Source organism: Gopherus flavomarginatus, chromosome 4 (assembly GCF_025201925.1).
Source record: "Gopherus flavomarginatus isolate rGopFla2 chromosome 4, rGopFla2.mat.asm, whole genome shotgun sequence".
NCBI lineage: Eukaryota > Metazoa > Chordata > Testudines > Testudinidae > Gopherus > Gopherus flavomarginatus.
In genome coordinates, this window is record NC_066620.1 from 137,627,498 (window position 1) to 137,640,865 (window position 13,368).

Genomic DNA, 13,368 nt, shown 5'->3' on the forward strand with positions numbered 1-13,368 from the left:
GGTGAAAGAGACATTAACCCTTAGCTATCTGTTTATGACAGGCTCTCCACCAAGAAAACTGTGTCTTTGACACCCATCCCATCTGAGCTTTCTCCAGACTCAGTCAGCCAGAGTAAACCTATAGATCATAGCACTCTCACTGGATTGCAGAGGGCGAGGTAGTTCTTGAGGTATTCAAAGTGAGGGTTAAATCTGGCTCTGTGGTGCATCGGATGGGGTTTGGAGCTGGTGATGTGTTGTTTTGTTATCACATTATGAATAGGCATATGAAACAGTGTGCATATGCGCATTTCAACAGTATTTATGAATGGTTCTGTTTAGTGGAGTGTGTTCAGGGGTCAGATTAGGGAGATAAAAAGGTGATGGAGCTTTTCTAAGCATTGCCCACAAACTAAACTCTGCCCATGTAAGTTGACAAAATGGAACACCACTCACAACAGATTGTGCAGATGTTAAAAATATGATCATGCAGCTATCTGCCTTCCTTAATCTTGCCTTCTCCTCAGTGACACTTCAATATGTTCATGGTTCTGACAGGTTCTTTGGACTTTGCTCCTTCTTGATGGAGATGGAGGCTGGGCTGGGGCTAGGGAGGGAGGGAGTGAGCATCACCCTCTTGTTTCACCAGATGAGATATTGCTCACAGTAAATCTATGAGTTGCTCTCTCCTCTCCTTTTTTATATAAGGGATGAAATAGTTAATAATGTTGACATTTAATTGATTACTGAGCATCTCAGTTAATGAAGTGAATGGGGCAGTACATACCTCTCAGAGCTATTTTTCCAGGACTCTGCAGATCTCACAGAAGATGTCTACGCTGCATCTCTCAGCCCAGGTAGACAGACTTGAGCTAGCAGCGTTCAAGCTAGGATGCTAAAAATAGCAATGTGGATGTTCCAACTTGTGCAGAAGTCTTGCCTCTCAAAACCACCTGACCTCTTGCCTTCAGAACCCACATAATGACTTTGCTGCTAGGGAACCTGCACCTAGCCTAAGCCAGAGCATCCATACCATCATTATTAGGACTCAAGCTCAATCCCAGCCAACACTTGTCCAAACCCCACTAGCACAAATCTATGTACCTGGGCTGGGAGGCTCACTCCCAGCTGCAGTGTGGCTCACTCCCAGCTGCAGTGTAGACATAGCTACAAAGACTTCTCTGCATCAGCAACACTTGATTCTTATGTGTGAAGTTTTCTTTGAAACCATAACAGGTACAGATTTTGCACTGCCATGTGATTTTCATTTCCTTGATGTGTGCACTGATGGTTATAGTACTAGAGAATTGAAAGTGAATGAGTTAAAGATGGTATTATTAGCGGTGTTAATGTACTGATGTGGATGTGTGTCATAATGATTAATGGGGGAGACCTGTATTGTATTGAGTGAGTATGTTGTCTCAAATTATGATTAAGTCAAAGGTACTGTCTGTGTTCCCTGATTCACTGACTTAGAAAAACCCTTAGAAAATGAATTTCATGAAGTAAAATCATTGGGATATTAAGTCTTTCAGGGAGAATGGGGACTATTTTAAGGACACAGACATAGCAGGAGAGAAGTTCCTCTAGCTGCTGGACATCGGACACACAATGGGTCAGTTCTGATTCCATCCAGTTATGGATACACATGAACATTAAGTATATCCTTACAATATGTCTTTTCTAAAATAAATACCTCACACTGTTTTGCATTTTAAAAGAGAAAATGGCTGACGTCCTTCTCCCTGGCACAGGAAGGTGCATATTACCTATCCCTGCATCAGCTAGGCCCTCTGCAATATGATGGAAATTCTCCCTGTGGGAACAACAGCAATTATTTCCATTGCTCCCTCTCGAGTTCTGTTAACAGCTCCAAGGATGTCCAGCATCAAAGGCTGCCAAGGTGGTTTGCTGATCCAGTACTTTCCCTGGTCATTCAAGCCATGCTACAGCTATGGTCAGCAGTGACTCTCTGCTATGGATGGGAGGTGCCGCTGCAACTTTTACCTGATGGACTTTGCTGATAGGGAACCTGCACCCTGTTTATTGCTGGTAGGAAGTGGCATAAACTAGGTGAATTAAGACATTGATGTTAGCCTCTCCCCTCTGAAATTTAGAATTCATTTTGCAATTAGTATCACCTTTTAAAGGTATTTTGAAAAGTGAAGGGGGATATTCCAGCAATCAGTGAGGCAAATTTTGCCTTTAGCACTGTTGCACAGGTGTAATTTAGAGCAGAAGTTGGCTTAGTGACACACAGAAAACTGTAGTGGTAATGAGAGGGGACTAGAAGGTGGAGATTATTTATGCAGTATCCATCCCTTAACCTTAGTACACATTTCAGCTCCCTTGCTAAAGTTGATTGTCAAAAAATGTCACCAAGCTCCAATATTGAATAGTTGTGGAATTCAGCTCCTATAAATTTCCCTTTCAATTTATTGGGAATTTTTTTAAATTGTTATTTTAATCGTTATGTTATATCTATGGCCCCAGACAAAATCTAACCCTATTTGTGTAAACAGTGTACCAATATTTTCAAATAAATGGCCCTTGCCCCAAAGATCTCTCTGTATTGTGTTTAGCTCCTGTCAGGTCAAGACGCAAAAGGACCATTAATAATTACATTTACATAATTACTATGGTTTATTTTTAATAAACCCAACAGTGTACACTCAATGGCAAAGTCTACTTCAACACATAAGATAATTAATATATTTTTCAGTGGTTTTTATAAGGGAAAAAGACTGTGTGCTGCACTGTTGGCATGTCCTCCTATTATATTAGTGAAAAAATATGTGAGTTGACAAACGCAGTTGCTGGCTGAAGTGTTCCTCATAAGGAAGTGCGTGACATTTCCAGTTTGGAAACCTATTATTTGAATGTGAATAGGCTTTGTTTGCTTTTGCTTCTTAATTTGTCAGCATGAGCTGTGTAATTATGGTTTAGAAACAAAATTTGAAAAGTTGCTTTCTTGCTTCATGTTGTTTAACAAGAATAATAGTTGTTATTTATGCCAGCTGTTTGCCACATTATTTTATTTTAACTATGCCAAATCCAGGCAGAATGGAGCAGTTAGAGAATGGCTGTAACTTCCATGTCACATGTAGGACCTGATAGATAACCGGACAACTTACAACCACAGCTCTTGGATTGGTGAGCTCCATTATACAAGTACTGTAATCATTTTGTATCTAAAGTATTTTTATGTTGATTTGCATACTGTATTATTATTTATGATGTTGTTTTTAATAGCGTATCAAATCTAGTCAATTTCACATTCTAATTCAGTCTTGAAATTAGGAGCTATATAACACAGCATTTTTTTAAACTCAGACTAGATTCAGGATTCTTAGCCATTTTAAGAAGAATATTATACATTATACGTACACACTGAGAGGACAGTCAAAAAAGTCAGGTGCGTAAACTGTGAGTATGTGTGGTGGGATTTTCAAAGTGCCCAAGAGACTGACATCAATGAGAGTTAGGCATCTAAATACTTTTGAGGGTCTGGGCCTTGGTGCCTAACTTCCTTAGGTATCTGAAAATTCAACCAAAAATTCTAAGGGCTGGCCATTTGCACATGAAGGTATCTGATTTGTGTGTGCAATTGCATGCCTGTGTTTGTGAAAATCAAGCATCTAGGGGAACATTTTTCAAAAGCAGTTAAGTGATTTAGGAGCCCAAGTCCTATAAATTTTCGTTGGGATTCAGATGGCTAAGTCACTTTAGGTACTTTTGAAAATGTTATCCATAGTATGTTATCCAGACCCCAGTCCCTGGCTGGCTCAAACTGCTGGACTGGGCTCTGAAAAGATGTTCAAGGACAGATGGGAACAATCCCAGGCCAAAGAGTAGATGTGGAGCTGCTCTGAAAAGTCTGCTCAAGTCAATTACCAGTGTAGACTCTGAATGTTCTTTTGAAGCATCTCTATGGTGAGGAGGACGGGAGAATCTATGTACTAGTAACTAGTGTATCCCCTAGCTCAGTTATGACCACTCCCAAAAAAGCTGTGGGCTGCATCCCACATGCATAATCTAACCCCCACTTTTGACTGCAAACGTGCAGCAGTTTTCCAACTTTTGGAATCTCCACTACATGGAAATAGGAGCTGGATTGACCTCATAAGAATAATTGCCTTTCCAGTATAAAATCCTGATGTGTATTTGTCTCTAAATGAACACATAATGAAAGAGAACGTGGCACTTAACAGTAGCCTCCAAAACTGTGTATAATTTACTAAAGATCCTTTTAGTTCTCTTTTCAGCATGGTTATTCATGCTGATCAAAGTCAAAAGAAAAGAAAAGGCATAATTCTTATATTCTACTGATTATCCAGTGTTTATTTCAATTCCTTAGCAGGTGCTTTGCCTGAAGAAAGCTGGCTGGCATAAACATAAGCAAAAGCTTGCGAATGTGACTGCTAGAGGCTTTTTAAAAAAAAACAAGAAGAAGAAAACAAATTCAAAGACCTAAATGTAAAGATGTAACATTTATTATTTTAAAACATCTTGTGATTTTGGGGGTCACATTTTTGAATGCTTGCGATACTAAAGCCATGGAACCTCTGGAGTAAATCTGGCCTCTTATGTTTTCATCAATGGCCTAACTGGAGTTTTGCCTCCAACTTCAAGGGGATCAGTGTCAGGCTCCATATGTAATGGAAAAAATAGAAATGTTTACCTAGCTCAGCTGATAAGGTTCAGAAATGAATTCCATAACCAAGCATGAGAAAACGTAATTAATGTATGTCAGGAATAAAAGAGAGATGGATGAAAACAAGCTTATTTAAATGTTAGTTTGGTCACAATGGGCCGGATTTACAAAGTTTCTTGGGAGCCTAAACACATAGATAGGTGCTTTTGTAAATTCCTTTAGGTATCTAAATAGGAAAGGGGGCTGACTCCCTTTGTTGCCTATCCTACTTAGGCATTTTCAAAAATCCCATTAAACACCTACTTGTATCTTTAGGGACCCAGCTATTCTTGTAAATCTGGCTCAGCAGCCTTAAAAATAAGCTTTCACCTGCTTGTAATTTTTCTTCATGGGCTTGTCTACATCCAGCAAGCCAGGATGTAAATCTATGGTGCAGCAGCTTGCCATGCACTAACTTGCCATGTGATCCCATGTGGACAGAGTACATCAAAGGACACTACAGAACTTTTAGTGTGTGGTAGCAGGGTTCACACTGCAAGTTAGTACACAGCAAGTTAATGTGCTGTAGGTTCACACCCTGGCTTGGTATGCACTAACTCACCAAATAGACACGCCCTTTGTTTCAAAGGCTGCCATTTGTTTAAACAAAGAGGGAAAAGGAACTATTAGAAGCTGCTTACAGCGTGAAAATAAGCAGAGATAGGAGTGGAAGTGTTTGTTAATCAATAAGATGATGTGGATCAAGGTGTTCGCAAACCCCAAACTTTTGAATTTGTTGAAAAACTGATAATAAATTTCATGGACAACCAGAGGCTCCAAAAACCTGAAATAGTGAGTACTCAGCAAGGGTGGCTCCAGGCACCAGCATGCCAAGCGCGTTCTTGGGGCAGCAAGCTGCGGGGGACACTCTGCCAGTCGCCGCGAGGGCAGCAGACAGGTTGCTTTTGGTGCCATGCCTGTGGAGGGTCTGCTGGTCCCGCGGCTTCAGCGGACCTCCCACAGGCTGCCGCTGAAATCGCTGGACCGAGGATTTCCCACAGGCAAGCCGCCAAAGGCAGCCTGCCTGCCGTGCTTGGGGCAGCAAAATGCCTAGAGCCGCCCCTGGTGCTCAGTATCTCTTTTGCTCTCATTTTTATTATGCTAAACTCCATGACATCTGAAGATCTCCAAAGATCATATTATATGAATCCCAATCCAACTTCTGCTGAAGTCAATGGAGAGGTTCCTCAGTGGATGCTAAGTGTGCAGCTGGATAATAGGAACGTCTTTATTTAGCTGCATTAGATGCTTGATTACACTTCTGAAAAAAAAAATTTGTACGATATTGTGCCTAAGTGCGACCTTAAAATACAACTTTGAAAAGTTGCCCTAGTATATTTATCATTCTTCAGAAAAGTCTAATAGTAACAAGTCAGAATTGAAATATGTGCTTTCAATGTCACAAGGTATTCCCAAAGGACCTAGTTCTGTTAAATATATTGTCTCTGTGATGTCATTTCCTTGATTCAGCCCCACCAGAAGAAAGTAGTTGTAAAACATGCTTCTGGTCGGTCGGCACTGCTGACCCTGCAATGTTATTTCTTGAAGTGCTGCTTCAAAAAAAAAAAGTGATGTCCACTGCTATTCACAGCATATCTGTATTTTTGGAACACTTTTTGGTGTGTCTCTGGGTGGAGCAGGGGGTAGGAGAGAAAATGCTGTGGATTTTTTTCTGCATCCCTTTAATCCTGATTCATTTAATTTAAGCACTCCTATATTTCAAGCTAGCTTCTTATCTGTGTTTTATGCCTTTAACTAAATTACATTTCAAATAAAAGTGAAGAATGAACATAACTATTATAAATGTGCAATTGGGATATGCAAATAAAGTTTGGGATGAAATAACAGATTATTATAGCACACTATATTTAATAGTGACATAATTTATAACAGTGGGTAACATACATGAAAAGGCTAAAGGATGGATTTACTTTTCTTCAAATGTTACCATCTGAATTTTTCTTCTTTTGGTAAAATATTGTTACAATAGTGTTTATGAAGTTATATATATATACACGTCTACCCTGATATAACGCTGTCCTTGGGTGCCAAAAAATCTTACCTTGCTATAGGTGAAACCGCGTTATATCCACCAGAGCGCACAGCCCTGCCCCCCTGGAGCGTTTCTTTACCACATTATTATCCGAATTCATGTTATATCAGTTCATGGTATATCAGGGTAGAGATGTATGTATATATAAACGTTTGGGATTTAATGAGCATGGCTCCTTTAAATCTTTTTCCTAAGTGGAGGAAGTGCTGATTGTTCCAGAAGGAAGGTGTATGTATCTGGAGCTCCTCACAGAGTGAAGCAGGACTGTGCCAGGGAGGAATCACCCGACAAGGACAGGCCAGATCTGGATTCAGTATCATGGCTGCCCAGAGCTGTATGGGGCCATGCGTCCTGGGGCTTGTGACTTTGCATTGGGAATAAGGAGGGAGGCTGTTAGCTAGTTAAATGGGGAGGTTGTCGCCCTCTGTGGCTTTGCAGAGAGTGGCAGAAGAGGGCACCGGAGAGGTTTGTTGGGGAAAGTTCACTGGTGCCGAAGATGATCAGGAACACCCAAGATTCACCACTGGACTGGATGTTTGGTCAGGACTCCTGAACTCTGTGTGCAGACACATTGCTCAGTGTCTGCCCCTCCAGACTGTGCTACCACTGGGCCTGTGGGGCTGTGAGTTGAATGCAACCCTGTTTTACCACTCCCCCTATATTTTCCCCTATTGCTTTTCTCCTTTCATCCCTCTGTTAATAAATATTTTCCTTGCCTATGTTCATTGTACTTTTCCTGTGTGCGTGTGTGTGTTCATTCTGCGGGGGTTGGAACAGGTGCCCCTGGGATGGAAAGGACTTTCCTGCTGTATTCCTGCGTGCACCTTCTCTTGGCCGGAGCTGCCTTCAGAGAAGATTCCATCTTGGTCACAAGTGCATTTTATATATAGAAAAGCTCTGTGTAGCTTGAAAGCTTGTCTCTCTCACCTACAGAAGCTGGTCCAATAAAAGGTATTACCTCACACATCTTATCTCACATTATTTATTGTTCATTTTATGTAATAATATTAATGGACACTGAAGTTATAAGAATATTGCATACTGGCAACCTTCCTCACCAGACTGGGGAATTATCAGCCACCCAAGTCCTTCTCTTCAGGATCAATGTATTGTTCAAAGAAGCACAAACTCAAAAAAGAAAAACAAACTTCCAGCTGGGGCTTTCTACACAATCACAACTTGAAGGGCATACTGCCTGGTATTTCCCCACCTCCAGGTACTGCTCCAGGAAACTGCTTCATCCTGATGCTTCACTCTACAGTTCCTCCCCCAGCCTCTTTACTTCAGCCCCTTATAGCTACCTCTTCTCAGCTGCATCTGATTAGTGAACAGAGCTGACTAGCCTCAGGTCTGTGGCCCTAAGAGGGACGGCCACACTGATACAAATATGATCAAGGGAGAGTGTTTAGTGGAGTCATTTTGTAGGAACTGGATTATTTTGTTGACATAGATCTGGGAAATATATGTTCAGAACATGTGTATAATGCATTATTCCAGTAGCACAAGTTGATTTGAAGGTCAGCAATAAAAGGAAAAGGATGTTCAGTTGCAATTAATTGATTAGTATAAATACAAGATCGTATTAAATTATAAATGTTTAGGATGAAGTTTTTTGAGAGCACTCAGCATTCACTTAACTACTTGAAGTTAATGGGAAATTTACCATTTACTCCAATGAGAGTCAATTAGGCCAATGGTGAGCACTTTTGAAGACTCGGTCGCATGTTGTTTCATCAGTCAGTTCTGCTGGAATGGAATCCCATTTCATATTTTTGAAACTGAAAGGGTGAATGTGTTTGCATCTTGATAAAATTAAAGACACATTTAACTCATTTAGAAACACAGTGTATCAACATGTAAACAAAAGCAGGCAATATACAACCGTGCTAGGTTACATAATATGAAAGATTTTTATGAGATAGCCCATTTATAACCATTAAACTCCTCATCCAGACTGCTGACACAATGTGATTTTTACATACTTCTACCTCTTCCAGTTTAATGAAGAGGAATGGCAAGACGGCTATATCCCTAAAGTAATTCTTTAGCAAGAGTAAGGATAAAATAGCCAACAATCCTAATGAGGAAAAATGAGAGGGCATTAGCATTAAATTCATCTTGTTATCAGCTCTTACAATGGAAATAAATGATATATATGAGAGAGTAAGACAGACATGCATTTCATTTTTTTAATTGTTATCCTGAATAGGAATAAAAGGAGAGTTTGATTCAGACTTTGATTCTGTCAGAAGTCCTATTACCAATTGGCAGAGATACAGACAACTCAGAGCATTATCATACATATGGGCTCAGCCAACAATGCATTTTCTTTAATTCTGCCATGACTTGGTTGCTTAAAATAATTTCAGATACTTTACCTAAAATTAAAGTTCATTATTGGCAATTCTAGTTTTTCACAAAGGCCTTTCCTTAGATCAGTGGTCCCAGCCATGGCGCCCGCGGGGGCATCTTAATGCGCCCACATCCTGGCCCCCAGGAGAGCACCCGCCGGCATTTCTGCGGCGACACCTCTCGATGACGCTGCTTGCCGTCGACAAGTGATGTCATTGAGAGGCGTCGCTTCCAAATTTTGACATCAATGCCTCTCACTGATGTCGCTTGTCAACAATGCCGCTGAAATTCGGCGGTATTTCAGCAGGTGCTCCACCGCCACAGTGGTCCTTCGGCTGGCGCCCGCCAGCCAAAAAGGTTGGGGACCACGGCCTTAGATAGCATAGTAGAAATTAGTGGGAAACATCCCACATGTCAGGGACCACTCCTAAACTACAATGAACGCATAGCTAAAATCTGTATGGTAACTGCAAATATGCAGGGCCACCGCCCAGCAAGGTCTACTGAAATGTGTTTTACTAAAAGATAGCCTTCCAAACTGCTGTTTTGTCAAAAGATGTAGGCATAAATGGAAAGAAAATAACAATCACCAAGCATAAACTGATCACAACAAATTTATTAAAACACGACTGCAGTAAAATATTACATTCACTGAACCAAATCTCATCTTATTGGCACATATACATATGTCAGATAATTATCTCACTGACTGGAATGGTTTCATTGCATGAGACAAGTATATTCCAGACTGCTCATTGTCAAAAGACAAGTGCATAGCAAAGTTGCTTCTCCTATGTATACATGCACACATATGGAATGTATTTGGGTAAAATTAAGCCTTTTAAAAACTTTTATGATTTTTACCATTTTAGGGCCTGATTCATTACTGTGTTACTCCAGTTATATAACACTTCAATGTTGCAATGAGTTGCTCATGGATTCCTTTCATGGGCGGTCCCACTGAAATCATGTGGGTGCAGGGCGACACAGATCAATGTAAAATCAAAATTCAGTCTAAAACTGAAACAACAAAATAGTGGTCCAGGCTCTTAGTCACTATTTATTTACTTTATTTCATCTGTAATCCTGTGCCTCACTGGCCCTCGGGTATTTCGCACGATGACTAATACTTGACATTGCAGAATTCAAAAGTTATTTTCTGCTCCCGTCTCTCTTCCTCTTCTTAGAGAAATCAGCTAAAGCTCCAGCAACTTCCCTTTCCCAAGGTTGGCATTAAATGAACATGGATACATACCAATGAACAGATGCATTTCAAGCCTTTTCTTCCACCATGGTGCATATCATGGCAGCAGCGAAGTAGCTACCTGCCTGCATGACAAGTTCTCAGAAACTGAAAGCATCGTTGTCTCAGCTCCTATGCCCTGTGGTGACTCTCTCTTGATGTTCTCTACAATCTTTGGATGCCTTTCTGCTGTTTGTTTGATCAGCAGCCACCAGCAAAATTGCTCAGTGGGTAAGCAATGCCTTCTGACAGTTAAGTTTCTTCAAACTGTCTGTCCACAGCATTTTATTCCTCTAGGACCTATTGTGTGTCATCAGTTGTCAGTGGCTGAAATAGATATGGGTCCACTGGAAATAATGACTTTCAGAATCACATCCTGTCACAATGTCTTCCAGGAAATCACTCCAGATTTCATGGCCGGTGCAAAATTAATCTGCCATTCTTTAAGGCTAGGTTTTGGTGCTATAAACGCACTAGGTCAAATGAAAGTCAATGCATTCCATTCTTGCCAATGGGGTCATGTCCACTTAAACCCAGCTGATTTTTGGCCTATTATACACAACTCCTACCCTCAAATATTTCCCATAGATTCATTAATTGTGCTATCAGCACCTTTAAAAAAAGTCAAGGTGGGCGGGGGGAACCCCTGAGATTTGCATTTCAAGAAAGCATAATTTTCATACTCTTTACTCAAGAAATACTACTGTAAGCTTAATATCCTGGAGAGGTTGCCATTTAGTAAGAGCAGTGTAAGAATTTCACCATTTGGCTGCTTTAAGTGCCTGACATTTGTTTTATTTTGTAGTGTAACATTGTACAAAGTACGCCATATCTTAAGGAAGTAAAAAAAATATGCCTTGCTCCTCATGTTAAGTAACTTTTACATGTATAGCAGAGTCTGTATTTTAAATAGTTGTAATAATCAGTTAATTAGCCATTATATAATCATGAAATCTTGTTAAGGAAAGCATCATTGAATTCTATTGGCAAGTATTTTATCTTTAGGTAACTGACACAAATTAGCATTCTTATGGTTAATCAAATTGCAATTTCTAAAATATCTGCACTCTAATGTGCAATTCTCATAATCTCACCACGATTTGCTAACAGCTGTGAGGAGCAGATTACACAATTCAATAGACTAATGTTCTCATTTAGTTCTTTAAGATATATATATATATATATATATATATATATATATATATATATATATATATATATATCGGCATGCTTAGCCCTTCTGAAAAATAAGCCTAAATATATAGAGAGGCTTATTTTTCAGAAGGGCTAAGCATGCACAAATTCCATTGAAGTAAATAGGATTAGCAGGTATTTCAGCACTTTTAGAAATCAGGTGTATACATATCTATGCATGTATATCTGCAAAATATGTTTGAGAAACATACATATATATATATAAAGGACCAGGTAATGACTTTAAAACACAGCTCAGCTTAAGATATATGCAGAATTATGCCACCAAAGGGGCAGCACAGTGAGGCATCCCTGGTGTCCAGAGTTCACCTACTACTATAGTTCTCTATGGAAGTACATCCCGGTTCCCTTCTGTACATTAATTTGGCCTCATAAACTAATACGTTGGGAAGAGGAGATGGCCCTGCCAACTTCCTACTCCTTTTGGAGTGCCACAGACCTCCAAAGGAGTAGGTATGGAGCAGTCTATCTCTTGGAGTGCAGGCTATGATAGACCATCCTCTGTGGTGGCCAAGTTTCTTGAGCCATGTCTCTACTCTAAAGCACACTTACATCAAGGCTAGTTAGAATCTATCTGGCTCATACATAGTACATTTTCACTGAAGGTCAAAAATCATGTTGATTAGCTACCACTTGACCACAACAAATAAAACCACAGTCTTTCCCCCAAAGAGAAAAACAAACAAAACCAATCTTTACCCCAAAGAACTTTCAATCTAAATTCTCACCACAACACAACAAATAAAAGTCACTAATAGAGTTGGGTAGAAGATGAGAATTCTGTGTTGTGAAGGATTTCAAGATTTAAAAATCTGACTTTGTTTCCAGTTGGAAAGAAAACTGAAAAGTCCAAAATTCTCCATCAAGAAACATTTCAGGAAAAAAAATGCTCTGGACATGTCAAATGTTTTTTGTTTGAAAAGGTTGAGAAAAGGGCAACTAAAATGATTAGGGGTTTGGAAAGGGTCCCATACGAGGAAAGATTAAAGAGGCTAGGATTCTTCAGCTTGGAAAAGAGGAGACTAAGGGGGGATATGATAGAGGTATATAAAATGATGAGTGATGTGGAGAAAGTGGATAAGGAAAAGTTATTTACTTATTCCCATAATACAAGAACTGGGGGTCACCAAATGAAATTAATAGGCAGCAGGTTTAAAACAAATACAAGGAAGTTCTTAACGCAGCGCACAGTCAACTTGTAGAACTCCTTGCCTAAGGAGGTTGTGAAGGCTAGGACTATAACAGCATTTAAAAGGGAACTGGATAAATTCATGGTGACTAAGTCCATAAATGGCTATTAGCCAGGATGGTAAGGAATGGTGTTCCTAGCCTCTGTTTGTCAGAGGGTGGAGATGGATGGCAGGAGAGAAATCATTTGATCATTGCCTGTTAGATCCACTCCCTCTGGGGCACCCCGCATTGGCCACAGTCGGTAGACAGGATACTGGGCTAGATGGACCTTTGGTCTGACTCAGTACGGCCATTCTTATGTTTTAATTGGCTTTACGCATGTAATTAATTTTAACATCCTTGTATGTGGGAAAATACCAAAGAAGCTCACTGTAGTAGCATTTAACTTCAAAAAGGGGAACTACACAAAAATGAAGGGGTCAATAAAATGGAAGTTAAAAGGAACAGTCATAAGAGTGAAATGCCTGCAAACTGAATTAAAACTTTAAAAACACTGTAATGGAGGCTCAAGCTAAATATGTATCCCGAAGTTAAAAACAACAACAACAACATTCAGAGGACCAAAAATAAAGAAAGAAAGAAAAAAGCCACAATGGCTAAATAACAGAATGAAAGAGGCAGTTAGAGGGAAAAAAAGATAAA

At 39.9% G+C, this 13,368-nt stretch overlaps 1 long non-coding RNA gene across 1 annotated transcript in view; it reads left to right on the plus strand.

Moving 5' to 3' along the window:
• Positions 1 to 10,511, plus strand: part of LOC127049081 (uncharacterized) — a 71,109-nt gene extending 60,598 nt beyond the window's left edge. Inside the window, exon 3 of the long non-coding RNA XR_007773876.1 lies at positions 10,265 to 10,511. This is a non-coding gene — a long non-coding RNA (uncharacterized LOC127049081). The remainder of the gene's footprint in view (positions 1 to 10,264) is intronic.
• Positions 10,512 to 13,368: the final 2,857 nt, after the last annotated feature.